Raw genomic sequence first — 26,305 nt, forward strand, 5'->3', positions numbered from 1 at the left:
ATATTGTGGGCCGTATCCTGCAAGTAGTGCCATAGCAGGCCAACCCGTGGCGAGGGCGGAATAAATTCCTAACCACAAGCCTATCTGCAAAAATTAGTTTAATATCTTGACGTCATGTCGACGTCGTATCAGATATTAAGCTGATAAGAACAGAAAAATTTTTTATTGTTCAATGTTTCTTGCCATTTTACATAGTGTTGGTAAGACCATGGCATGTTATACCAACAACGCACACAGTGCGATTTTAGATTTCATATTTATTTGATGTGGGAGATATATACATATTTACAAAATTTACTTAGCCGTGAAGGTCCTTTATACAAATGTTATATAATGATCGCATATTGAAAACCAGTCACTGAGTCCAACAGTGTCTATTTAGGATTGTTTTATTCCAGTGAGGTGTTCAACATATATATCCCTAGAAAATTTAATGGTTTCGCTAACTGCGAGTTTCTTTAAAAGGTTTCCATATTTGTTGCTGCACAGCCTACGTAGCACTCTGTCATTCTTGTCGTCCCAAGAGCCGAGAGAACCAATGATGATGGGATGGATCTGGACATCGGTGTAATCTCTCCTGAGCAGCTCAACAACCGGGCGATACTTGGAAATCTTTTCCTCTCTGGCGGAAGAAAAAGCAGCAAGCCTATTCTCAAACGGGATGGTGACGGGATGGAACGGGAAAAATTTTTTATTGTTCAATGTTTCTTGCCATTTTACATAGTGTTGGTAAGACCATGGCATGTTATACCAACAACGCACACAGTGCGATTTTAGATTTCATATTTATTTGATGTGGGAGATATATACATATTTACAAAATTTACAAAATTTACTTAGCCGTGAAGGTCCTTTATACAAATGTTATCCAATGATCGCATATTGAAAACCAGTCACTGAGTCCAACAGTGTCTATTTAGGATTGTTTTATTCCAGTGAGGTGTTCAACATATATATCCCTAGAAAATTTAATGGTTTCGCTAACTGCGAGTTTCTTTAAAAGGTTTCCATATTTGTTGCTGCACAGCCTACGTAGCACTCTGTCATTGTTGTCGTCCCAAGAGCCGAGAGAACCAATGATGATGGGATCGATCTGGACATCGGTGTAATCTCTCCTGAGCAGCTCAACAACCGGCCGATACTTAGAAATCTTTTCCTCTCTGGCGGAAGAAAAAGCAGCAAGCCTATTCTCGAACGGGATGGTGACGTCGATTACCAGAGCGGAGGAGCCTTTGTAAAGAACCAGATCGGGGCGGAGAGAAGTACCAGGGAAGACTTGGTTGCAGAAGAGCACATCCCAGCGCCCACTCGCGGCCTTCTTCACCCGTTCAACCACAGCATTGTGACGTCGTTGGAAGATGGAAGAGTAACGCATACAGTGGTTGAGGACATGTGGGAGCGTTTCTTCACTGAAGTTGCAACGGCGACATCCACGGCGTGAATGGTCCCAGGGCTTGCAGGCATTGAGAGGTACCAGGTTCAGCCTGGCACGGTGAACAAATCTCCAGTCCGCGAAGCGCGTGAAGAACCCCTCTCTGAAGAAGTGCGAGCTCGAGCGCGAGACGGCAACACATTCAATAGCCTTACCCTGGTTCGGGAGGAGGGACAGATCTCTAATACGGGTAGCCCGTCTTAGGGTCCGGAAGGCCCGGAAGATGGTGTGCTTTTGGCTCGGGAAGATGGTGTTAGGACCACAGGAAATAGAGGGAGACCCACCAGCATCGATAGTCCAAACAATCTTGAGAAGCGGAGATGCGGACCTTGAGGCAGACTACGTAGAGGAGATGGAATTGCAAGAGGCGGCAAAGGGAGCTTCGTCGGATGCAGACAGGAACTGTGCCACTAACTCAGGAGAAGGAGCGAATCCGATGCGTGCACGGACGAAGGAGGTTAGATCATCCCAGGCGGAAGCACGAACAAAGGGATCTCTAGCGCAAAGCAGCTTGAAAGCAGAGTCGACAGCAGCGATGTCTGAATCCTCCGCAGCGAGTGGAATGCCGAGGGCACCTTTGCCGGAAAGGCCATAAAGAGATAGTTGTTAGAAGCCTCGGGAGGAAGATTCAGGGTCTTCTTGAGGGCAGGACGCAGAAAATCGTCAATCTTTCTCCAGTCTCCCTTTGCGTGCTGCGAAGTCTTCATGAAGAAGAGGAGAGAGGGAAAAAAGAAAGTCTTCAGTGCATCCAGGCGTTGCCACGGAGCGAGCTTCGAGTCCATAATCTTCTTAGCCAGGATCAAGAAATCACGTAGCTGAGCACGGAGAGGTGGAAGGTGGAAGCCCACGGGTTTGCCGAGGAAACGGAATTGATCACCATCACCGAGGGCGTGGATAGGGATGCCATCCAGGTAGAAGACGGTCGGACGCACCCTAGCAGGGCCAGAAGCATCAAGGTGAAATATGTGGCATTTACCGGGATTAAGCTGGAGACCAAGACGAGAGAAGACGTCAGAAATGTGATCCAGGTCATCCTGAAGAATGTTGGGAGAAGGAGCGAGCAGGAGGACGTCATCAGCGAAGGCGAGGACACGAGGCGAGGAAGGAGAAGAGCCAACAGAGCGGAGAACAGGATCAATGGCCAGGTTAAACAGGAGGCCGCTCAAGGGACACCCCTGACGAACACCGGCATTGATGTCTACATGGCCAGAAGCACCGTCGGAAGAGAGGAAGCAGGTAGAGGAATTCCTGTAGAGGTCTTGGATTAAGGAGACGAAGTCCTCCCCGACACCAGACGTGAGAAGTGCTGTGAAGATCGCAGAGTGCGGGATCGAGCGGAAGGCGTTGGCAATGTCGAGAGAGGCCAGACAGAGCTCAGACTTCATCCTACGGGCAAGCTGGAACTGTTGCTGGACGATGAAGTTGTGCTCAAGAACCCCATCGTGCGGCATGAATCCTTTCTGTGAGGGGTGGAGAAACTCGTCACATAACCAGTGGGTGAGCCGTTTCGCGAGACATCCAGAGAAAAGGCGAGCAATAGAAGAACTGAGGGCAATTGGCCTCCAGTTGTCAATCACCGACGGGTCCCCTTTCTTGAAGATGAGGAACGAGCGGGAAGATTTCCATGAAGACGGAACACGCCGGAAGCGAAGACAGATGTTGAATATCTCACACAAGATCTTGCAGTCTGGATCAGCGTCTCGCCAGTGGGCATACGAGAGGCGGTCAGGGCCGGGCGCAGAGTTCTCACAGGAGCGAAGCTTGGCAAGAACCTCGGCAGGAGAGAAAGGAGACAAATCGAGAGGAGGACGTTCCGATATACAGGTAGTGAAGATAGAGGAGTCGGAGTCCCTGGCGGAGTACCTTGAGGAGAATTCGAGGGCAATCTCTTCTGCAGGAATGGAGCAAGGAGGAGAGCAGTCAGAGGAAAGGAGACGGATGGCTCTGCGACGATTTCTCCGGTATAAACGTTGAATGACCCGAGGGTTAGAGGTGTTGACCGGGCGCGGAGAACCAGGCGCAGGAGGAGAAGGTGGAGGGAGCTTGACAATTTCTGAGGCAGACTCCGTGACGTTCAGAAAGCAGACCTCAAAGGAGTCCCAAGCGTCGTCGTCAGTAATCCCAGAAGAAAAGCTGTGCAGGGAATCCCAGAAGTTCAGGAGAGCAGGCTCTGTGACAGGAATTTCGTCAGCAGGAGGAATACGAGCAGGGTCATCAGCGGCCACAACGGGGACAACCTCATGAAGGTTGACATCAGGAAACTCGGAAGCGGAGAAGTCGGCAGAAGACTGTGTCATGAGCAGGTGACGATGATGAGGAAGGAAATGCAGAGACGAGGCAATCTGGAGGAACAACAGCAAGGGAGGAGGAGGCAGCAGGCGAGGCAGAAGTCAACACTGGAGCAGGAGGAGCGGCCGAAGAGGGATGAAGAAGCCTTGGGCGAGGAGCATTAGGAGTAGTCCTGGAGACGTCATGAGGAGAAGGAGGCAGGGAGTGAGAGGCCGATACAGCAGACGAATCGGAAGAGCAAGGAGATGGGACTGGAGCAGGTGAAGAAGGAGCGTCCACAGAAGTCACGGGAGGAGCTGGAGCGGACGTAGCCGGAGATCTGGAGGACACATCAGCGGGTGAAGAAGAGGCACCAGGTGGAGGGTGCGGCTGTCGCTGTGGCACAGGAGCAGGAAGAGGAATGTCGTGGTCAATGGAAGAGTTCCTCTCAGCACGCCGGTGGAATTCGGAGTGGTTGAATAACCCTTTCCGGGAAGGACAGGAGAACGGACAAACTGTGCACTTCCAGCGGAAAGAGGCACCAGTGGAGATGACGGGAGGAGAGGTGCGGAAACAGGCATGGACAGATACCTTGTTGGCTAGCCGGGAGTTGCAAAGGCTGCACCATTTCATACATGAAGAAATGGGGGTCAGATGTTCCTGGAGAAGGTGTCTGGTGAGGGATCTCTTCATACAGGACTAGGAGTTGGAGCGGAACAGGAGGCTGCAATTGGGCTCTGTGCACATGAAGAATTCGCTTACAGGAAAGACGAGATGGAGCGTGGAACCCTCGCGGCAGGTAGTAGAAGGAATAGGAGCGCCTGAAGATGTAGCATTGGAAGGAGGCGGCGAGGCCTGAAGAGAAGTAGACGGAAGCTGCGGATGGCCAGTGGTAGAGAAGTCAGCAGCACCAGGAGAGGAGGGAGGAGGAGCAAGGCGATGACGGCGGAAGCGGTGAAAGCGTAGCTGTCTCTTGTTGAGGAACGACTTACCACACGTCGGACAGTCAACCGGAGAAGAGCAAGTGGAGACACCAGGAGACGCGGGCACGGCAGCGGGAGGAGAATTACCAGAAGCCGGGCGTGAAGGAGACACCCCGCATAGATGCAGAATCGTCGGAATATAGGAAAGACGCTCTGTCGCCAGAAGTTGCAGGAGCAGGAACAGGAGAGGAGGAAGCACTAGGAGTTCCATCAACAGAGATCGCAGAGGACGGCGAACGAACTCTTGGACTACCCGAAGGAGAAGCAGAAGTGGCAGATCGAGCAAGTAGGAACAGGAGACTTAGTCGGAGAAGTGTGCGCGCAGGAGTGTCCAGCAGCAGCACGTGACCTTGTGTGGTGACACACTGGGGAATCTGAAGAAGGGGCAGCAGTAGCAAGGATGGAGCCAGGAGAAGGTAAGGAAGGAGGCGAAGTAAGAGGCACGAGCGGTGCAGAGAGCATTTCCGGAGGAGGCGAAGTCCGGGAGCAGGAAGCGAAGACATCATTGCAGATGCGAGAGGAGGCAGACGTCCTGGCAGATATGATGGAGAGCATCTGGCACAGGGAACCATTTCTCAGCAGAGGAGGACCAGAGGGAACAGCAGAGGCAGAGATGTGGCGACGTGGAGCAGGAGCTGGGTGAAGACTACCAGACCGCGTTGTCATCACGGAGGAGTGACCCGAAGCGTGCAAATGGCTCAGACGTCTGTGTGGCGTCATGTCCAGCGATCCATCGGGGCATCCAACACTCTGTGGCAGTCCACCAAGGACAGGTGGCATCGGAGGGAGACCAGTAGTCGGCGACGGTATCCGAGGCGGCCGTGGAGACACAGGAATGCATGGCAAGCCGGGTGACTCTGACATCTGAAAATAGAGCTCGAAATCGAGAGTACAAATAATTAGTAATACTGCTAATTGGCAATTGGCAAGATCAAAGCGAGAATGGAGAGCAAGAGTCTTTGCAGAAGATTCGGTGGCTCTGGTAGAAAAAAAACATGACCGGGGTAGGCGGAGAAACTAGCGCGTGCAACTAGCCGATTCGGAAGGAAATTGGTGTCGAGCTAAGGATACACTCAGCCGAGTGGCCTGTCTGCAAGGATACCAATGGAGGTAAGTCCCTGGACCCACGACGAACTGGGGGTCGAGGCACCTACCGAGACTAAATGATCGAAAGGAAAAACCATTGACAGGAAAGCAAAGACGATGACCAGGACTTGGAATATTACGCCCCACTAAAGGCCGCACCCAGCCGGGTGTCCTTTTCACATGGATGGGTAATCGGAAGCTTACTCGATCCCTGACCTGTGGCAGAACACAGGCTAAGGGCTCACGGCTACTCCGGAACACTAATCCGAGTAAGCATAAAATCCAACCAGTTAGTTCGAACCTAACCTGGACATGGGAAAAATAAATAAAACGAAACAAACGATACCAGAAAGAGGAAAGAGATAGATATGAAATAAAGGAAAGACCACGCCCACCATAATAGTGAGTTTGTGGAAAGGAAAAAATAAGGGCTCAACGAAAGTATTTTAACACTAAATAGCGAAAAAATACTTAAGAAGAGCAAGAATAGACAGGAAAGAGGTAGAAAAAGTTAGACCTCGCCCATCACATGGATTAACCGAAAACGGCTAGTTCAGTGAAAGCGGGAAAAGACACCTGCACGCTCACAGGGAAAGGAAAGATTCCTACTGACGCAAGTAAAGGTCACCAACCCATCAAGCATCAGTAGGAGAAATGAGAGGAAAAATAAAGCAAAACTTACCAAAGATCCACCTTGGCTCCGCCTTCAGCTCCGTCCTCCGGATGAGGCAAATACTCTATCAGCATATCCACCGGTGAACCTATAAAAATAAATCAAACCGGCAAATTAAGCTGATAAGAACAGAAATTTTTTACTTACAAATTATACATGCCATTTTACAAGAGTATTGAGAGACCATGGCACGTCTTTCAATAACGCACGCAGTGCGGTTTGTTGATACATAATGGAAATTTGAGGTTACATAAGATATAAAGACAGTGATATAATACAGAGGATACTCTCTCTCTCTTCAGTTCAAACGTTGCAGTTGAAAACACAGAGTGAAATATTAGGACCTTAAAACAATTAAACAAACAGAAAAATTACAAAAAACACTTTACAAATTAATTTGTAATATGTACAATCAAACAGTACTTTTTACTTTACAATTAATGATTACTTTGTATTCTACACTTCCACACTAGCGGCGGGCAAGCCATCTCAAAACTCAGAATAAACTGCTTCCTGCATAGTGCAGCCATCTATTGGCATTTTCCCAAGTTTGTTAATATTAATGTGCCAACAAAATAAATGAATGAATGAATGAATAAAAACATAAATACAACAATTCGTAACAATAATTGTAGACCATTACAATTAGCTGGCGTTTTTAAATCATACAGAGAATCAAAACAAAACATTAGGAAACAGACAGAAAAGTCTTTGTTGCTGCAGTGTGCCTACAAAGATTTTACACCCTTTCGAGAGTTATTTACAATAAAATGGCTCGTGTGTTGAAGGAAGCAATGTGTATACGCGCGCTGTAGTTTGAAAGATCTGGCAAATGTGAATAGGAATTCTCTCAAACTTACACGAAGTGAGACAAAAATGTTACTGCTAATGAAATTTGAGTAATATTTCGAGGCCGATGTTCCTTGAATCAGTCAGACAGAATGAGTAAGTTTTCTGCGTACGGGATGAAAATGTGGATTTTATGGGATTTCTGTAAATACGAAAAAAACTTCGTATTTACAGAAACCAGAACTTGACATTGGAAAAGGACGAGGGTTAAACCCGAGGCTCCAGAATGTTCCCATTCCGAGGAAAAGAACGAGGGGCCCGAGCAATATCAAGTTAAAAAAAAGGCAGGTCGCCGCACACTCGTACAAAGGTATGATGTTGTTAGATCTTCGGTTTTCTGAAATTTGAAGGGGCCATTTCAAAAAAACGTTTTCCTGAGGATGCAGTGGGGGAGTGAAGTTTCTGCTTTTTGGATATATTGTGGGCCGTATCCTGCAAGTAGTGCCATAGCAGGCCAACCCGTGGCGAGGGCGGAATAAATTCCTAACCACAAGCCTATCTGCAAAAATTAGTTTAATATCTTGACGTCATGTCGACGTCGTATCAGATATTAAGCTGATAAGAACAGAAAAATTTTTTATTGTTCAATGTTTCTTGCCATTTTACATAGTGTTGGTAAGACCATGGCATGTTATACCAACAACGCACACAGTGCGATTTTAGATTTCATATTTATTTGATGTGGGAGATATATACATATTTACAAAATTTACTTAGCCGTGAAGGTCCTTTATACAAATGTTATATAATGATCGCATATTGAAAACCAGTCACTGAGTCCAACAGTGTCTATTTAGGATTGTTTTATTCCAGTGAGGTGTTCAACATATATATCCCTAGAAAATTTAATGGTTTCGCTAACTGCGAGTTTCTTTAAAAGGTTTCCATATTTGTTGCTGCACAGCCTACGTAGCACTCTGTCATTCTTGTCGTCCCAAGAGCCGAGAGAACCAATGATGATGGGATGGATCTGGACATCGGTGTAATCTCTCCTGAGCAGCTCAACAACCGGGCGATACTTGGAAATCTTTTCCTCTCTGGCGGAAGAAAAAGCAGCAAGCCTATTCTCAAACGGGATGGTGACGGGATGGAACGGGAAAAATTTTTTATTGTTCAATGTTTCTTGCCATTTTACATAGTGTTGGTAAGACCATGGCATGTTATACCAACAACGCACACAGTGCGATTTTAGATTTCATATTTATTTGATGTGGGAGATATATACATATTTACAAAATTTACAAAATTTACTTAGCCGTGAAGGTCCTTTATACAAATGTTATCCAATGATCGCATATTGAAAACCAGTCACTGAGTCCAACAGTGTCTATTTAGGATTGTTTTATTCCAGTGAGGTGTTCAACATATATATCCCTAGAAAATTTAATGGTTTCGCTAACTGCGAGTTTCTTTAAAAGGTTTCCATATTTGTTGCTGCACAGCCTACGTAGCACTCTGTCATTGTTGTCGTCCCAAGAGCCGAGAGAACCAATGATGATGGGATCGATCTGGACATCGGTGTAATCTCTCCTGAGCAGCTCAACAACCGGCCGATACTTAGAAATCTTTTCCTCTCTGGCGGAAGAAAAAGCAGCAAGCCTATTCTCGAACGGGATGGTGACGTCGATTACCAGAGCGGAGGAGCCTTTGTAAAGAACCAGATCGGGGCGGAGAGAAGTACCAGGGAAGACTTGGTTGCAGAAGAGCACATCCCAGCGCCCACTCGCGGCCTTCTTCACCCGTTCAACCACAGCATTGTGACGTCGTTGGAAGATGGAAGAGTAACGCATACAGTGGTTGAGGACATGTGGGAGCGTTTCTTCACTGAAGTTGCAACGGCGACATCCACGGCGTGAATGGTCCCAGGGCTTGCAGGCATTGAGAGGTACCAGGTTCAGCCTGGCACGGTGAACAAATCTCCAGTCCGCGAAGCGCGTGAAGAACCCCTCTCTGAAGAAGTGCGAGCTCGAGCGCGAGACGGCAACACATTCAATAGCCTTACCCTGGTTCGGGAGGAGGGACAGATCTCTAATACGGGTAGCCCGTCTTAGGGTCCGGAAGGCCCGGAAGATGGTGTGCTTTTGGCTCGGGAAGATGGTGTTAGGACCACAGGAAATAGAGGGAGACCCACCAGCATCGATAGTCCAAACAATCTTGAGAAGCGGAGATGCGGACCTTGAGGCAGACTACGTAGAGGAGATGGAATTGCAAGAGGCGGCAAAGGGAGCTTCGTCGGATGCAGACAGGAACTGTGCCACTAACTCAGGAGAAGGAGCGAATCCGATGCGTGCACGGACGAAGGAGGTTAGATCATCCCAGGCGGAAGCACGAACAAAGGGATCTCTAGCGCAAAGCAGCTTGAAAGCAGAGTCGACAGCAGCGATGTCTGAATCCTCCGCAGCGAGTGGAATGCCGAGGGCACCTTTGCCGGAAAGGCCATAAAGAGATAGTTGTTAGAAGCCTCGGGAGGAAGATTCAGGGTCTTCTTGAGGGCAGGACGCAGAAAATCGTCAATCTTTCTCCAGTCTCCCTTTGCGTGCTGCGAAGTCTTCATGAAGAAGAGGAGAGAGGGAAAAAAGAAAGTCTTCAGTGCATCCAGGCGTTGCCACGGAGCGAGCTTCGAGTCCATAATCTTCTTAGCCAGGATCAAGAAATCACGTAGCTGAGCACGGAGAGGTGGAAGGTGGAAGCCCACGGGTTTGCCGAGGAAACGGAATTGATCACCATCACCGAGGGCGTGGATAGGGATGCCATCCAGGTAGAAGACGGTCGGACGCACCCTAGCAGGGCGAGAAGCATCAAGGTGAAATATGTGGCATTTACCGGGATTAAGCTGGAGACCAAGACGAGAGAAGACGTCAGAAATGTGATCCAGGTCATCCTGAAGAATGTTGGGAGAAGGAGCGAGCAGGAGGACGTCATCAGCGAAGGCGAGGACACGAGGCGAGGAAGGAGAAGAGCCAACAGAGCGGAGAACAGGATCAATGGCCAGGTTAAACAGGAGGCCGCTCAAGGGACACCCCTGACGAACACCGGCATTGATGTCTACATGGCCAGAAGCACCGTCGGAAGAGAGGAAGCAGGTAGAGGAATTCCTGTAGAGGTCTTGGATTAAGGAGACGAAGTCCTCCCCGACACCAGACGTGAGAAGTGCTGTGAAGATCGCAGAGTGCGGGATCGAGCGGAAGGCGTTGGCAATGTCGAGAGAGGCCAGACAGAGCTCAGACTTCATCCTACGGGCAAGCTGGAACTGTTGCTGGACGATGAAGTTGTGCTCAAGAACCCCATCGTGCGGCATGAATCCTTTCTGTGAGGGGTGGAGAAACTCGTCACATAACCAGTGGGTGAGCCGTTTCGCGAGACATCCAGAGAAAAGGCGAGCAATAGAAGAACTGAGGGCAATTGGCCTCCAGTTGTCAATCACCGACGGGTCCCCTTTCTTGAAGATGAGGAACGAGCGGGAAGATTTCCATGAAGACGGAACACGCCGGAAGCGAAGACAGATGTTGAATATCTCACACAAGATCTTGCAGTCTGGATCAGCGTCTCGCCAGTGGGCATACGAGAGGCGGTCAGGGCCGGGCGCAGAGTTCTCACAGGAGCGAAGCTTGGCAAGAACCTCGGCAGGAGAGAAAGGAGACAAATCGAGAGGAGGACGTTCCGATATACAGGTAGTGAAGATAGAGGAGTCGGAGTCCCTGGCGGAGTACCTTGAGGAGAATTCGAGGGCAATCTCTTCTGCAGGAATGGAGCAAGGAGAAGGGCAGTCAGAGGAAAGGAGACGGATGGCTCTGCGACGATTTCTCCGGTATAAACGTTGAATGACCCGAGGGTTAGAGGTGTTGACCGGGCGCGGAGAACCAGGCGCAGGAGGAGAAGGTGGAGGGAGCTTGACAATTTCTGAGGCAGACTCCGTGACGTTCAGAAAGCAGACCTCAAAGGAGTCCCAAGCGTCGTCGTCAGTAATCCCAGAAGAAAAGCTGTGCAGGGAATCCCAGAAGTTCAGGAGAGCAGGCTCTGTGACAGGAATTTCGTCAGCAGGAGGAATACGAGCAGGGTCATCAGCGGCCACAACGGGGACAACCTCATGAAGGTTGACATCAGGAAACTCGGAAGCGGAGAAGTCGGCAGAAGACTGTGTCATGAGCAGGTGACGATGAGGAGGAAGGAAATGCAGAGACGAGGCAATCTGGAGGAACAACAGCAAGGGAGGAGGAGGCAGCAGGCGAGGCAGAAGTCAACACTGGAGCAGGAGGAGCGGCCGAAGAGGGATGAAGAAGCCTTGGGCGAGGAGCATTAGGAGTAGTCCTGGAGACGTCATGAGGAGAAGGAGGCAGGGAGTGAGAGGCCGATACAGCAGACGAATCGGAAGAGCAAGGAGATGGGACTGGAGCAGGTGAAGAAGGAGCGTCCACAGAAGTCACGGGAGGAGCTGGAGCGGACGTAGCCGGAGATCTGGAGGACACATCAGCGGGTGAAGAAGAGGCACCAGGTGGAGGGTGCGGCTGTCGCTGTGGCACAGGAGCAGGAAGAGGAATGTCGTGGTCAATGGAAGAGTTCCTCTCAGCACGCCGGTGGAATTCGGAGTGGTTGAATAACCCTTTCCGGGAAGGACAGGAGAACGGACAAACTGTGCACTTCCAGCGGAAAGAGGCACCAGTGGAGATGACGGGAGGAGAGGTGCGGAAACAGGCATGGACAGATACGTTGTTGGCTAGCCGGGAGTTGCAAAGGCTGCACCATTTCATACATGAAGAAATGGGGGTCAGATGTTCCTGGAGCAGTTGTCTGGTGAGGGATCTCTTCATACAGGACTAGGAGTTGGAGCGGAACAGGAGGCTGCTATTGGGCTCTGTGCACATGAAGAATTCGCTTACAGGAAAGACGAGATGGAGCGTGGAACCCTCGCGGCAGGTAGTAGAAGGAATAGGAGCGCCTGAAGATGTAGCATTGGAAGGAGGCGGCGAGGCCTGAAGAGAAGTAGACGGAAGCTGCGGATGGCCAGTGGTAGAGAAGTCAGCAGCACCAGGAGAGGAGGGAGGAGGAGCAAGGCGATGACGGCGGAAGCGGTGAAAGCGTAGCTGTCTCTTGTTGAGGAACGACTTACCACACGTCGGACAGTCAACCGGAGAAGAGCAAGTGGAGACACCAGGAGACGCGGGCACGGCAGCGGGAGGAGAATTACCAGAAGCCGGGCGTGAAGGAGACACCCCGCATAGATGCAGAATCGTCGGAATATAGGAAAGACGCTCTGTCGCCAGAAGTTGCAGGAGCAGGAACAGGAGAGGAGGAAGCACTAGGAGTTCCATCAACAGAGATCGCAGAGGACGGCGAACGAACTCTTGGACTACCCGAAGGAGAAGCAGAAGTGGCAGATCGAGCAAGTAGGAACAGGAGACTTAGTCGGAGAAGTGTGCGCGCAGGAGTGTCCAGCAGCAGCACGTGACCTTGTGTGGTGACACACTGGGGAATCTGAAGAAGGGGCAGCAGTAGCAAGGATGGAGCCAGGAGAAGGTAAGGAAGGAGGCGAAGTAAGAGGCACGAGCGGTGCAGAGAGCATTTCCGGAGGAGGCGAAGTCCGGGAGCAGGAAGCGAAGACATCATTGCAGATGCGAGAGGAGGCAGACGTCCTGGCAGATATGATGGAGAGCATCTGGCACAGGGAACCATTTCTCAGCAGAGGAGGACCAGAGGGAACAGCAGAGGCAGAGATGTGGCGACGTGGAGCAGGAGCTGGGTGAAGACTACCAGACCGCGTTGTCATCACGGAGGAGTGACCCGAAGCGTGCAAATGGCTCAGACGTCTGTGTGGCGTCATGTCCAGCGATCCATCGGGGCATCCAACACTCTGTGGCAGTCCACCAAGGACAGGTGGCATCGGAGGGAGACCAGTAGTCGGCGACGGTATCCGAGGCGGCCGTGGAGACACAGGAATGCATGGCAAGCCGGGTGACTCTGACATCTGAAAATAGAGCTCGAAATCGAGAGTACAAATAATTAGTAATACTGCTAATTGGCAATTGGCAAGATCAAAGCGAGAATGGAGAGCAAGAGTCTTTGCAGAAGATTCGGTGGCTCTGGTAGAAAAAAAACATGACCGGGGTAGGCGGAGAAACTAGCGCGTGCAACTAGCCGATTCGGAAGGAAATTGGTGTCGAGCTAAGGATACACTCAGCCGAGTGGCCTGTCTGCAAGGATACCAATGGAGGTAAGTCCCTGGACCCACGACGAACTGGGGGTCGAGGCACCTACCGAGACTAAATGATCGAAAGGAAAAACCATTGACAGGAAAGCAAAGACGATGACCAGGACTTGGAAGATTACGCCCCACTAAAGGCCGCACCCAGCCGGGTGTCCTTTTCACATGGATGGGTAATCGGAAGCTTACTCGATCCCTGACCTGTGGCAGAACACAGGCTAAGGGCTCACGGCTACTCCGGAACACTAATCCGAGTAAGCATAAAATCCAACCAGTTAGTTCGAACCTAACCTGGACATGGGAAAAATAAATAAAACGAAACAAACGATACCAGAAAGAGGAAAGAGATAGATATGAAATAAAGGAAAGACCACGCCCACCATAATAGTGAGTTTGTGGAAAGGAAAAAATAAGGGCTCAACGAAAGTATTTTAACACTAAATAGCGAAAAAATACTTAAGAAGAGCAAGAATAGACAGGAAAGAGGTAGAAAAAGTTAGACCTCGCCCATCACATGGATTAACCGAAAACGGCTAGTTCAGTGAAAGCGGGAAAAGACACCTGCACGCTCACAGGGAAAGGAAAGATTCCTACTGACGCAAGTAAAGGTCACCAACCCATCAAGCATCAGTAGGAGAAATGAGAGGAAAAATAAAGCAAAACTTACCAAAGATCCACCTTGGCTCCGCCTTCAGCTCCGTCCTCCGGATGAGGCAAATACTCTATCAGCATATCCACCGGTGAACCTATAAAAATAAATCAAACCGGCAAATTAAGCTGATAAGAACAGAAATTTTTTACTTACAAATTATACATGCCATTTTACAAGAGTATTGAGAGACCATGGCACGTCTTTCAATAACGCACGCAGTGCGGTTTGTTGATACATAATGGAAATTTGAGGTTACATAAGATATAAAGACAGTGATATAATACAGAGGATACTCTCTCTCTCTTCAGTTCAAACGTTGCAGTTGAAAACACAGAGTGAAATATTAGGACCTTAAAACAATTAAACAAACAGAAAAATTACAAAAAACACTTTACAAATTAATTTGTAATATGTACAATCAAACAGTACTTTTTACTTTACAATTAATGATTACTTTGTATTCTACACTTCCACACTAGCGGCGGGCAAGCCATCTCAAAACTCAGAATAAACTGCTTCCTGCATAGTGCAGCCATCTATTGGCATTTTCCCAAGTTTGTTAATATTAATGTGCCAACAAAATAAATGAATGAATGAATGAATAAAAACATAAATACAACAATTCGTAACAATAATTGTAGACCATTACAATTAGCTGGCGTTTTTAAATCATACAGAGAATCAAAACAAAACATTAGGAAACAGACAGAAAAGTCTTTGTTGCTGCAGTGTGCCTACAAAGATTTTACACCCTTTCGAGAGTTATTTACAATAAAATGGCTCGTGTGTTGAAGGAAGCAATGTGTATACGCGCGCTGTAGTTTGAAAGATCTGGCAAATGTGAATAGGAATTCTCTCAAACTTACACGAAGTGAGACAAAAATGTTACTGCTAATGAAATTTGAGTAATATTTCGAGGCCGATGTTCCTTGAATCAGTCAGACAGAATGAGTAAGTTTTCTGCGTACGGGATGAAAATGTGGATTTTATGGGATTTCTGTAAATACGAAAAAAACTTCGTATTTACAGAAACCAGAACTTGACATTGGAAAAGGACGAGGGTTAAACCCGAGGCTCCAAAATGTTCCCATTCCGAGGAAAAGAACGAGGGGCCCGAGCAATATCAAGTTAAAAAAAAGGCAGGTCGCCGCACACTCGTACAAAGGTATGATGTTGTTAGATCTTCGGTTTTCTGAAATTTGAAGGGGCCATTTCAAAAAAACGTTTTCCTGAGGATGCAGTGGGGGAGTGAAGTTTCTGCTTTTTGGATATATTGTGGGCCGTATCCTGCAAGTAGTGCCATAGCAGGCCAACCCGTGGCGAGGGCGGAATAAATTCCTAACCACAAGCCTATCTGCAAAAATTAGTTTAATATCTTGACGTCATGTCGACGTCGTATCAGATATTAAGCTGATAAGAACAGAAAAATTTTTTATTGTTCAATGTTTCTTGCCATTTTACATAGTGTTGGTAAGACCATGGCATGTTATACCAACAACGCACACAGTGCGATTTTAGATTTCATATTTATTTGATGTGGGAGATATATACATATTTACAAAATTTACTTAGCCGTGAAGGTCCTTTATACAAATGTTATATAATGATCGCATATTGAAAACCAGTCACTGAGTCCAACAGTGTCTATTTAGGATTGTTTTATTCCAGTGAGGTGTTCAACATATATATCCCTAGAAAATTTAATGGTTTCGCTAACTGCGAGTTTCTTTAAAAGGTTTCCATATTTGTTGCTGCACAGCCTACGTAGCACTCTGTCATTCTTGTCGTCCCAAGAGCCGAGAGAACCAATGATGATGGGATGGATCTGGACATCGGTGTAATCTCTCCTGAGCAGCTCAACAACCGGGCGATACTTGGAAATCTTTTCCTCTCTGGCGGAAGAAAAAGCAGCAAGCCTATTCTCAAACGGGATGGTGACGGGATGGAACGGGAAAAATTTTTTATTGTTCAATGTTTCTTGCCATTTTACATAGTGTTGGTAAGACCATGGCATGTTATACCAACAACGCACACAGTGCGATTTTAGATTTCATATTTATTTGATGTGGGAGATATATACATATTTACAAAATTTACAAAATTTACTTAGCCGTGAAGGTCCTTTATACAAATGTTATCCAATGATCGCATATTGAAAACCAGTCACTGAGTCCAACAGTGTCTATTTAGGATTGTTTTATTCCAGTGAGGTGTTCAACATATATATCCCTAGAAAATTTAATGGTTTCGCTAACTGCGAGTTTCTTTAAAAGGTTTCCATATTTGTTGCTGCACAGCCTACGTAGCACTCTGTCATTGTTGTCGTCCCAAGAGCCGAGAGAACCAATGATGATGGGATCGATCTGGACATCGGTGTAATCTCTCCTGAGCAGCTCAACAACCGGCCGATACTTAGAAATCTTTTCCTCTCTGGCGGAAGAAAAAGCAGCAAGCCTATTCTCGAACGGGATGGTGACGTCGATTACCAGAGCGGAGGAGCCTTTGTAAAGAACCAGATCGGGGCGGAGAGAAGTACCAGGGAAGACTTGGTTGCAGAAGAGCACATCCCAGCGCCCACTCGCGGCCTTCTTCACCCGTTCAACCACAGCATTGTGACGTCGTTGGAAGATGGAAGAGTAACGCATACAGTGGTTGAGGACATGTGGGAGCGTTTCTTCACTGAAGTTGCAACGGCGACATCCACGGCGTGAATGGTCCCAGGGCTTGCAGGCATTGAGAGGTACCAGGTTCAGCCTGGCACGGTGAACAAATCTCCAGTCCGCGAAGCGCGTGAAGAACCCCTCTCTGAAGAAGTGCGAGCTCGAGCGCGAGACGGCAACACATTCAATAGCCTTACCCTGGTTCGGGAGGAGGGACAGATCTCTAATACGGGTAGCCCGTCTTAGGGTCCGGAAGGCCCGGAAGATGGTGTGCTTTTGGCTCGGGAAGATGGTGTTAGGACCACAGGAAATAGAGGGAGACCCACCAGCATCGATAGTCCAAACAATCTTGAGAAGCGGAGATGCGGACCTTGAGGCAGACTACGTAGAGGAGATGGAATTGCAAGAGGCGGCAAAGGGAGCTTCGTCGGATGCAGACAGGAACTGTGCCACTAACTCAGGAGAAGGAGCGAATCCGATGCGTGCACGGACGAAGGAGGTTAGATCATCCCAGGCGGAAGCACGAACAAAGGGATCTCTAGCGCAAAGCAGCTTGAAAGCAGAGTCGACAGCAGCGATGTCTGAATCCTCCGCAGCGAGTGGAATGCCGAGGGCACCTTTGCCGGAAAGGCCATAAAGAGATAGTTGTTAGAAGCCTCGGGAGGAAGATTCAGGGTCTTCTTGAGGGCAGGACGCAGAAAATCGTCAATCTTTCTCCAGTCTCCCTTTGCGTGCTGCGAAGTCTTCATGAAGAAGAGGAGAGAGGGAAAAAAGAAAGTCTTCAGTGCATCCAGGCGTTGCCACGGAGCGAGCTTCGAGTCCATAATCTTCTTAGCCAGGATCAAGAAATCACGTAGCTGAGCACGGAGAGGTGGAAGGTGGAAGCCCACGGGTTTGCCGAGGAAACGGAATTGATCACCATCACCGAGGGCGTGGATAGGGATGCCATCCAGGTAGAAGACGGTCGGACGCACCCTAGCAGGGCCAGAAGCATCAAGGTGAAATATGTGGCATTTACCGGGATTAAGCTGGAGACCAAGACGAGAGAAGACGTCAGAAATGTGATCCAGGTCATCCTGAAGAATGTTGGGAGAAGGAGCGAGCAGGAGGACGTCATCAGCGAAGGCGAGGACACGAGGCGAGGAAGGAGAAGAGCCAACAGAGCGGAGAACAGGATCAATGGCCAGGTTAAACAGGAGGCCGCTCAAGGGACACCCCTGACGAACACCGGCATTGATGTCTACATGGCCAGAAGCACCGTCGGAAGAGAGGAAGCAGGTAGAGGAATTCCTGTAGAGGTCTTGGATTAAGGAGACGAAGTCCTCCCCGACACCAGACGTGAGAAGTGCTGTGAAGATCGCAGAGTGCGGGATCGAGCGGAAGGCGTTGGCAATGTCGAGAGAGGCCAGACAGAGCTCAGACTTCATCCTACGGGCAAGCTGGAACTGTTGCTGGACGATGAAGTTGTGCTCAAGAACCCCATCGTGCGGCATGAATCCTTTCTGTGAGGGGTGGAGAAACTCGTCACATAACCAGTGGGTGAGCCGTTTCGCGAGACATCCAGAGAAAAGGCGAGCAATAGAAGAACTGAGGGCAATTGGCCTCCAGTTGTCAATCACCGACGGGTCCCCTTTCTTGAAGATGAGGAACGAGCGGGAAGATTTCCATGAAGACGGAACACGCCGGAAGCGAAGACAGATGTTGAATATCTCACACAAGATCTTGCAGTCTGGATCAGCGTCTCGCCAGTGGGCATACGAGAGGCGGTCAGGGCCGGGCGCAGAGTTCTCACAGGAGCGAAGCTTGGCAAGAACCTCGGCAGGAGAGAAAGGAGACAAATCGAGAGGAGGACGTTCCGATATACAGGTAGTGAAGATAGAGGAGTCGGAGTCCCTGGCGGAGTACCTTGAGGAGAATTCGAGGGCAATCTCTTCTGCAGGAATGGAGCAAGGAGGAGAGCAGTCAGAGGAAAGGAGACGGATGGCTCTGCGACGATTTCTCCGGTATAAACGTTGAATGACCCGAGGGTTAGAGGTGTTGACCGGGCGCGGAGAACCAGGCGCAGGAGGAGAAGGTGGAGGGAGCTTGACAATTTCTGAGGCAGACTCCGTGACGTTCAGAAAGCAGACCTCAAAGGAGTCCCAAGCGTCGTCGTCAGTAATCCCAGAAGAAAAGCTGTGCAGGGAATCCCAGAAGTTCAGGAGAGCAGGCTCTGTGACAGGAATTTCGTCAGCAGGAGGAATACGAGCAGGGTCATCAGCGGCCACAACGGGGACAACCTCATGAAGGTTGACATCAGGAAACTCGGAAGCGGAGAAGTCGGCAGAAGACTGTGTCATGAGCAGGTGACGATGATGAGGAAGGAAATGCAGAGACGAGGCAATCTGGAGGAACAACAGCAAGGGAGGAGGAGGCAGCAGGCGAGGCAGAAGTCAACACTGGAGCAGGAGGAGCGGCCGAAGAGGGATGAAGAAGCCTTGGGCGAGGAGCATTAGGAGTAGTCCTGGAGACGTCATGAGGAGAAGGAGGCAGGGAGTGAGAGGCCGATACAGCAGACGAATCGGAAGAGCAAGGAGATGGGACTGGAGCAGGTGAAGAAGGAGCGTCCACAGAAGTCACGGGAGGAGCTGGAGCGGACGTAGCCGGAGATCTGGAGGACACATCAGCGGGTGAAGAAGAGGCACCAGGTGGAGGGTGCGGCTGTCGCTGTGGCACAGGAGCAGGAAGAGGAATGTCGTGGTCAATGGAAGAGTTCCTCTCAGCACGCCGGTGGAATTCGGAGTGGTTGAATAACCCTTTCCGGGAAGGACAGGAGAACGGACAAACTGTGCACTTCCAGCGGAAAGAGGCACCAGTGGAGATGACGGGAGGAGAGGTGCGGAAACAGGCATGGACAGATACCTTGTTGGCTAGCCGGGAGTTGCAAAGGCTGCACCATTTCATACATGAAGAAATGGGGGTCAGATGTTCCTGGAGAAGGTGTCTGGTGAGGGATCTCTTCATACAGGACTAGGAGTTGGAGCGGAACAGGAGGCTGCAATTGGGCTCTGTGCACATGAAGAATTCGCTTACAGGAAAGACGAGATGGAGCGTGGAACCCTCGCGGCAGGTAGTAGAAGGAATAGGAGCGCCTGAAGATGTAGCATTGGAAGGAGGCGGCGAGGCCTGAAGAGAAGTAGACGGAAGCTGCGGATGGCCAGTGGTAGAGAAGTCAGCAGCACCAGGAGAGGAGGGAGGAGGAGCAAGGCGATGACGGCGGAAGCGGTGAAAGCGTAGCTGTCTCTTGTTGAGGAACGACTTACCACACGTCGGACAGTCAACCGGAGAAGAGCAAGTGGAGACACCAGGAGACGCGGGCACGGCAGCGGGAGGAGAATTACCAGAAGCCGGGCGTGAAGGAGACACCCCGCATAGATGCAGAATCGTCGGAATATAGGAAAGACGCTCTGTCGCCAGAAGTTGCAGGAGCAGGAACAGGAGAGGAGGAAGCACTAGGAGTTCCATCAACAGAGATCGCAGAGGACGGCGAACGAACTCTTGGACTACCCGAAGGAGAAGCAGAAGTGGCAGATCGAGCAAGTAGGAACAGGAGACTTAGTCGGAGAAGTGTGCGCGCAGGAGTGTCCAGCAGCAGCACGTGACCTTGTGTGGTGACACACTGGGGAATCTGAAGAAGGGGCAGCAGTAGCAAGGATGGAGCCAGGAGAAGGTAAGGAAGGAGGCGAAGTAAGAGGCACGAGCGGTGCAGAGAGCATTTCCGGAGGAGGCGAAGTCCGGGAGCAGGAAGCGAAGACATCATTGCAGATGCGAGAGGAGGCAGACGTCCTGGCAGATATGATGGAGAGCATCTGGCACAGGGAACCATTTCTCAGCAGAGGAGGACCAGAGGGAACAGCAGAGGCAGAGATGTGGCGACGTGGAGCAGGAGCTGGGTGAAGACTACCAGACCGCGTTGTCATCACGGAGGAGTGACCCGAAGCGTGCAAATGGCTCAGACGTCTGTGTGGCGTCATGTCCAGCGATCCATCGGGGCATCCAACACTCTGTGGCAGTCCACCAAGGACAGGTGGCATCGGAGGGAGACCAGTAGTCGGCGACGGTATCCGAGGCGGCCGTGGAGACACAGGAATGCATGGCAAGCCGGGTGACTCTGACATCTGAAAATAGAGCTCGAAATCGAGAGTACAAATAATTAGTAATACTGCTAATTGGCAATTGGCAAGATCAAAGCGAGAATGGAGAGCAAGAGTCTTTGCAGAAGATTCGGTGGCTCTGGTAGAAAAAAAACATGACCGGGGTAGGCGGAGAAACTAGCGCGTGCAACTAGCCGATTCGGAAGGAAATTGGTGTCGAGCTAAGGATACACTCAGCCGAGTGGCCTGTCTGCAAGGATACCAATGGAGGTAAGTCCCTGGACCCACGACGAACTGGGGGTCGAGGCACCTACCGAGACTAAATGATCGAAAGGAAAAACCATTGACAGGAAAGCAAAGACGATGACCAGGACTTGGAAGATTACGCCCCACTAAAGGCCGCACCCAGCCGGGTGTCCTTTTCACATGGATGGGTAATCGGAAGCTTACTCGATCCCTGACCTGTGGCAGAACACAGGCTAAGGGCTCACGGCTACTCCGGAACACTAATCCGAGTAAGCATAAAATCCAACCAGTTAGTTCGAACCTAACCTGGACATGGGAAAAATAAATAAAACGAAACAAACGATACCAGAAAGAGGAAAGAGATAGATATGAAATAAAGGAAAGACCACGCCCACCATAATAGTGAGTTTGTGGAAAGGAAAAAATAAGGGCTCAACGAAAGTATTTTAACACTAAATAGCGAAAAAATACTTAAGAAGAGTAAGAATAGACAGGAAAGAGGTAGAAAAAGTTAGACCTCGCCCATCACATGGATTAACCGAAAACGGCTAGTTCAGTGAAAGCGGGAAAAGACACCTGCACGCTCACAGGGAAAGGAAAGATTCCTACTGACGCAAGTAAAGGTCACCAACCCATCAAGCATCAGTAGGAGAAATGAGAGGAAAAATAAAGCAAAACTTACCAAAGATCCACCTTGGCTCCGCCTTCAGCTCCGTCCTCCGGATGAGGCAAATACTCTATCAGCATATCCACCGGTGAACCTATAAAAATAAATCAAACCGGCAAATTAAGCTGATAAGAACAGAAATTTTTTATTTACAAATTATACATGCCATTTTACAAGAGTATTGAGAGACCATGGCACGTCTTTCAATAACGCACGCAGTGCGGTTTGTTGATACATAATGGAAATTTGAGGTTACATAAGATATAAAGACAGTGATATAATACAGAGGATACTCTCTCTGTCTTCAGTTCAAACGTTGCAGTTGAAAACACAGAGTGAAATATTAGGACCTTAAAACAATTAAACAAACAGAAAAATTACAAAAAACACTTTACAAATTAATTTGTAATATGTACAATCAAACAGTACTTTTTACTTTACAATTAATGATTACTTTGTATTCTACACTTCCACACTAGCGGCGGGCAAGCCATCTCAAAACTTAGAATAAACTGCTTCCTGCATAGTGCAGCCATCTATTGGCATTTTCCCAAGTTTGTTAATATTAATGTGCCAACAAAATAAATGAATGAATAAAAACATAAATACAACAATCCGTAACAATAATTGTAGACCATTACAATTAGCTGGCGTTTTTAAATCATACAGAGAATCAAAACAAAACATTAGGAAACAGACAGAAAAGTCTTTGTTGCTGCAGTGTGCCTACAAAGATTTTACACCCTTTCGAGAGTTATTTACAATAAAATGGCTCGTGTGTTGAAGGAAGCAATGTGTATACGCGCGCTGTAGTTTGAAAGATCTGGCAAATGTGAATAGGAATTCTCTCAAACTTACACGAAGTGAGACAAAAATGTTACTGCTAATGAAATTTGAGTAATATTTCGAGGCCGATGTTCCTTGAATCAGTCAGGCAGAATGAGTAAGTTTTCTGCGTACGGGATGAAAATGTGGATTTTATGGGATTTCTGTAAATACGAAAAAAACTTCGTATTTACAGAAACCAGAACTTGACATTGGAAAAGGACGAGGGTTAAACCCGAGGCTCCAGAATGTTCCCATTCCGAGGAAAAGAACGAGGGGCCCGAGCAATATCAAGTTAAAAAAAAGGCAGGTCGCGGCACACTCGTACAAAGGTATGATGTTGTTAGATCTTCGGTTTTCTGAAATTTGAAGGGGCCATTTCAAAAAACGTTTTCCTGAGGATGCAGTGGGGGAGTGAAGTTTCTGCTTTTTGGATATATTGTGGGCCGTATCCTGCAAGTAGTGCCATAGCAGGCCAACCCGTGGCGAGGGCGGAATAAATTCCTAACCACAAGCCTATCTGCAAAAATTAGTTTAATATCTTGACGTCATGTCGACGTCGTATCAGATATTAAGCTGATAAGAACAGAAAAAATTTTTATTGTTCAATGTTTCTTGCCATTTTACATAGTGTTGGTAAGACCATGGCATGTTATACCAACAACGCACACAGTGCGATTTTAGATTTCATATTTATTTGATATGGGAGATATATACATATTTACAAAATTTACTTAGCCGTGAAGGTCCTTTATACAAATGTTATATAATGATCGCATATTGAAAACCAGTCACTGAGTCCAACAGTGTCTATTTAGGATTGTTTTATTCCAGTGAGGTGTTCAACATATATATCCCTAGAAAATTTAATGGTTTCGCTAACTGCGAGTTTCTTTAAAAGGTTTCCATATTTGTTGCTGCACAGCCTACGTAGCACTCTGTCATTCTTGTCGTCCCAAGAGCCGAAAGAACCAATGATGATGGGATGGATCTGGACATCGGTGTAATCTCTCCTGAGCAGCTCAACAACCGGGCGATACTTGGAAATCTTTTCCTCTCTGGCGAAAGAAAAAGCAGCAAGCCTATTCTCAAACGGGATGGTGACGGGATGGAACGGGAAAAATTTTTTATTGTTCAATGTTTCTTGCCATTTTACATAGTGTTGGTAAGACCATGGCATGTTATACCAACAACGCACACAGTGCGATTTTAGATTTCATATTTATTTGATGTGGGAGATATATACATATTTACAAAATTTACAAAATTTACTTAGCCGTGAAGGTCCTTTATACAAATGTTATCCAATGATCGCATATTGAAAACCAGTCACTGAGTCCAACAGTGTCTATTTAGGATTGTTTTATTCCAGTGAGGTGATCAACATATATATCCCTAGAAAATTTAATGGTTTCGCTAACTGCGAGTTTCTTTAAAAGGTTTCCATATTTGTTGCTGCACAGCCTACGTAGCACTCTGTCATTGTTGTCGTCCCAAGAGCCGAGAGAACCAATGATGATGGGATCGATCTGGACATCGGTGTAATCTCTCCTGAGCAGCTCAACAACCGGCCGATACTTAGAAATCTTTTCCTCTCTGGCGGAAGAAAAAGCAGCAAGCCTATTCTCGAACGGGATGGTGACGTCGATTACCAGAGCGGAGGAGCCTTTGTAAAGAACCAGATCGGGGCGGAGAGAAGTACCAGGGAAGACTTGGTTGCAGAAGAGCACATCCCAGCGCCCACTCGCGGCCTTCTTCACCCGTTCAACCACAGCATTGTGACGTCGTTGGAAGATGGAAGAGTAACGCATACAGTGGTTGAGGACATGTGGGAGCGTTTCTTCACTGAAGTTGCAACGGCGACATCCACGGCGTGAATGGTCCCAGGGCTTGCAGGCATTGAGAGGTACCAGGTTCAGCCTGGCACGGTGAACAAATCTCCAGTCCGCGAAGCGCGTGAAGAACCCCTCTCTGAAGAAGTGCGAGCTCGAGCGCGAGACGGCAACACATTCAATAGCCTTACCCTGGTTCGGGAGGAGGGACAGATCTCTAATACGGGTAGCCCGTCTTAGGGTCCGGAAGGCCCGGAAGATGGTGTGCTTTTGGCTCGGGAAGATGGTGTTAGGACCACAGGAAATAGAGGGAGACCCACCAGCATCGATAGTCCAAACAATCTTGAGAAGCCGAGATGCGGACCTTGAGGCAGACTACGTAGAGGAGATGGAATTGCAAGAGGCGGCAAAGGGAGCTTCGTCGGATGCAGACAGGAACTGTGCCACTAACTCAGGAGAAGGAGCGAATCCGATGCGTGCACGGACGAAGGAGGTTAGATCATCCCAGGCGGAAGCACGAACAAAGGGATCTCTAGCGCAAAGCAGCTTGAAAGCAGAGTCGACAGCAGCGATGTCTGAATCCTCCGCAGCGAGTGGAATGCCGAGGGCACCTTTGCCGGAAAGGCCATAAAGAGATAGTTGTTAGAAGCCTCGGGAGGAAGATTCAGGGTCTTCTTGAGGGCAGGACGCAGAAAATCGTCAATCTTTCTCCAGTCTCCCTTTGCGTGCTGCGAAGTCTTCATGAAGAAGAGGAGAGAGGGAAAAAAGAAAGTCTTCAGTGCATCCAGGCGTTGCCACGGAGCGAGCTTCGAGTCCATAATCTTCTTAGCCAGGATCAAGAAATCACGTAGCTGAGCACGGAGAGGTGGAAGGTGGAAGCCCACGGGTTTGCCGAGGAAACGGAATTGATCACCATCACCGAGGGCGTGGATAGGGATGCCATCCAGGTAGAAGACGGTCGGACGCACCCTAGCAGGGCGAGAAGCATCAAGGTGAAATATGTGGCATTTACCGGGATTAAGCTGGAGACCAAGACGAGAGAAGACGTCAGAAATGTGATCCAGGTCATCCTGAAGAATGTTGGGAGAAGGAGCGAGCAGGAGGACGTCATCAGCGAAGGCGAGGACACGAGGCGAGGAAGGAGAAGAGCCAACAGAGCGGAGAACAGGATCAATGGCCAGGTTAAACAGGAGGCCGCTCAAGGGACACCCCTGACGAACACCGGCATTGATGTCTACATGGCCAGAAGCACCGTCGGAAGAGAGGAAGCAGGTAGAGGAATTCCTGTAGAGGTCTTGGATTAAGGAGACGAAGTCCTCCCCGACACCAGACGTGAGAAGTGCTGTGAAGATCGCAGAGTGCGGGATCGAGCGGAAGGCGTTGGCAATGTCGAGAGAGGCCAGACAGAGCTCAGACTTCATCCTACGGGCAAGCTGGAACTGTTGCTGGACGATGAAGTTGTGCTCAAGAACCCCATCGTGCGGCATGAATCCTTTCTGTGAGGGGTGGAGAAACTCGTCACATAACCAGTGGGTGAGCCGTTTCGCGAGACATCCAGAGAAAAGGCGAGCAATAGAAGAACTGAGGGCAATTGGCCTCCAGTTGTCAATCACCGACGGGTCCCCTTTCTTGAAGATGAGGAACGAGCGGGAAGATTTCCATGAAGACGGAACACGCCGGAAGCGAAGACAGATGTTGAATATCTCACACAAGATCTTGCAGTCTGGATCAGCGTCTCGCCAGTGGGCATACGAGAGGCGGTCAGGGCCGGGCGCAGAGTTCTCACAGGAGCGAAGCTTG

The 26,305-nt window shown here is 48.8% G+C and overlaps 1 non-coding gene and 3 pseudogenes across 1 annotated transcript; all 4 read right to left on the minus strand.

Annotated features, from left to right (window-relative positions):
* On the minus strand, positions 1-178 carry LOC146994520 (U2 spliceosomal RNA; annotated as a pseudogene).
* A 7,528-nt stretch (positions 179-7,706) lies between these two features.
* LOC146994521 (U2 spliceosomal RNA) lies at positions 7,707-7,884 on the minus strand (annotated as a pseudogene).
* A 7,528-nt stretch (positions 7,885-15,412) lies between these two features.
* LOC146994522 (U2 spliceosomal RNA) lies at positions 15,413-15,590 on the minus strand (annotated as a pseudogene).
* Positions 15,591-23,109: 7,519 nt separating this feature from the next.
* On the minus strand, positions 23,110-23,308 carry LOC146994523 (U2 spliceosomal RNA). Its single transcript, XR_015044313.1, has one exon. It is a non-coding gene; the product is annotated as a U2 spliceosomal RNA (small nuclear RNA).
* Positions 23,309-26,305: the final 2,997 nt, after the last annotated feature.

The sequence above is a fragment of the Stegodyphus dumicola genome, chromosome 11 (assembly GCF_044657685.1).
Source record: "Stegodyphus dumicola isolate Sdum_Otavi_A_Nest chromosome 11, ASM4465768v1".
NCBI classification, from domain to species: Eukaryota; Metazoa; Arthropoda; class Arachnida; order Araneae; family Eresidae; genus Stegodyphus; species Stegodyphus dumicola.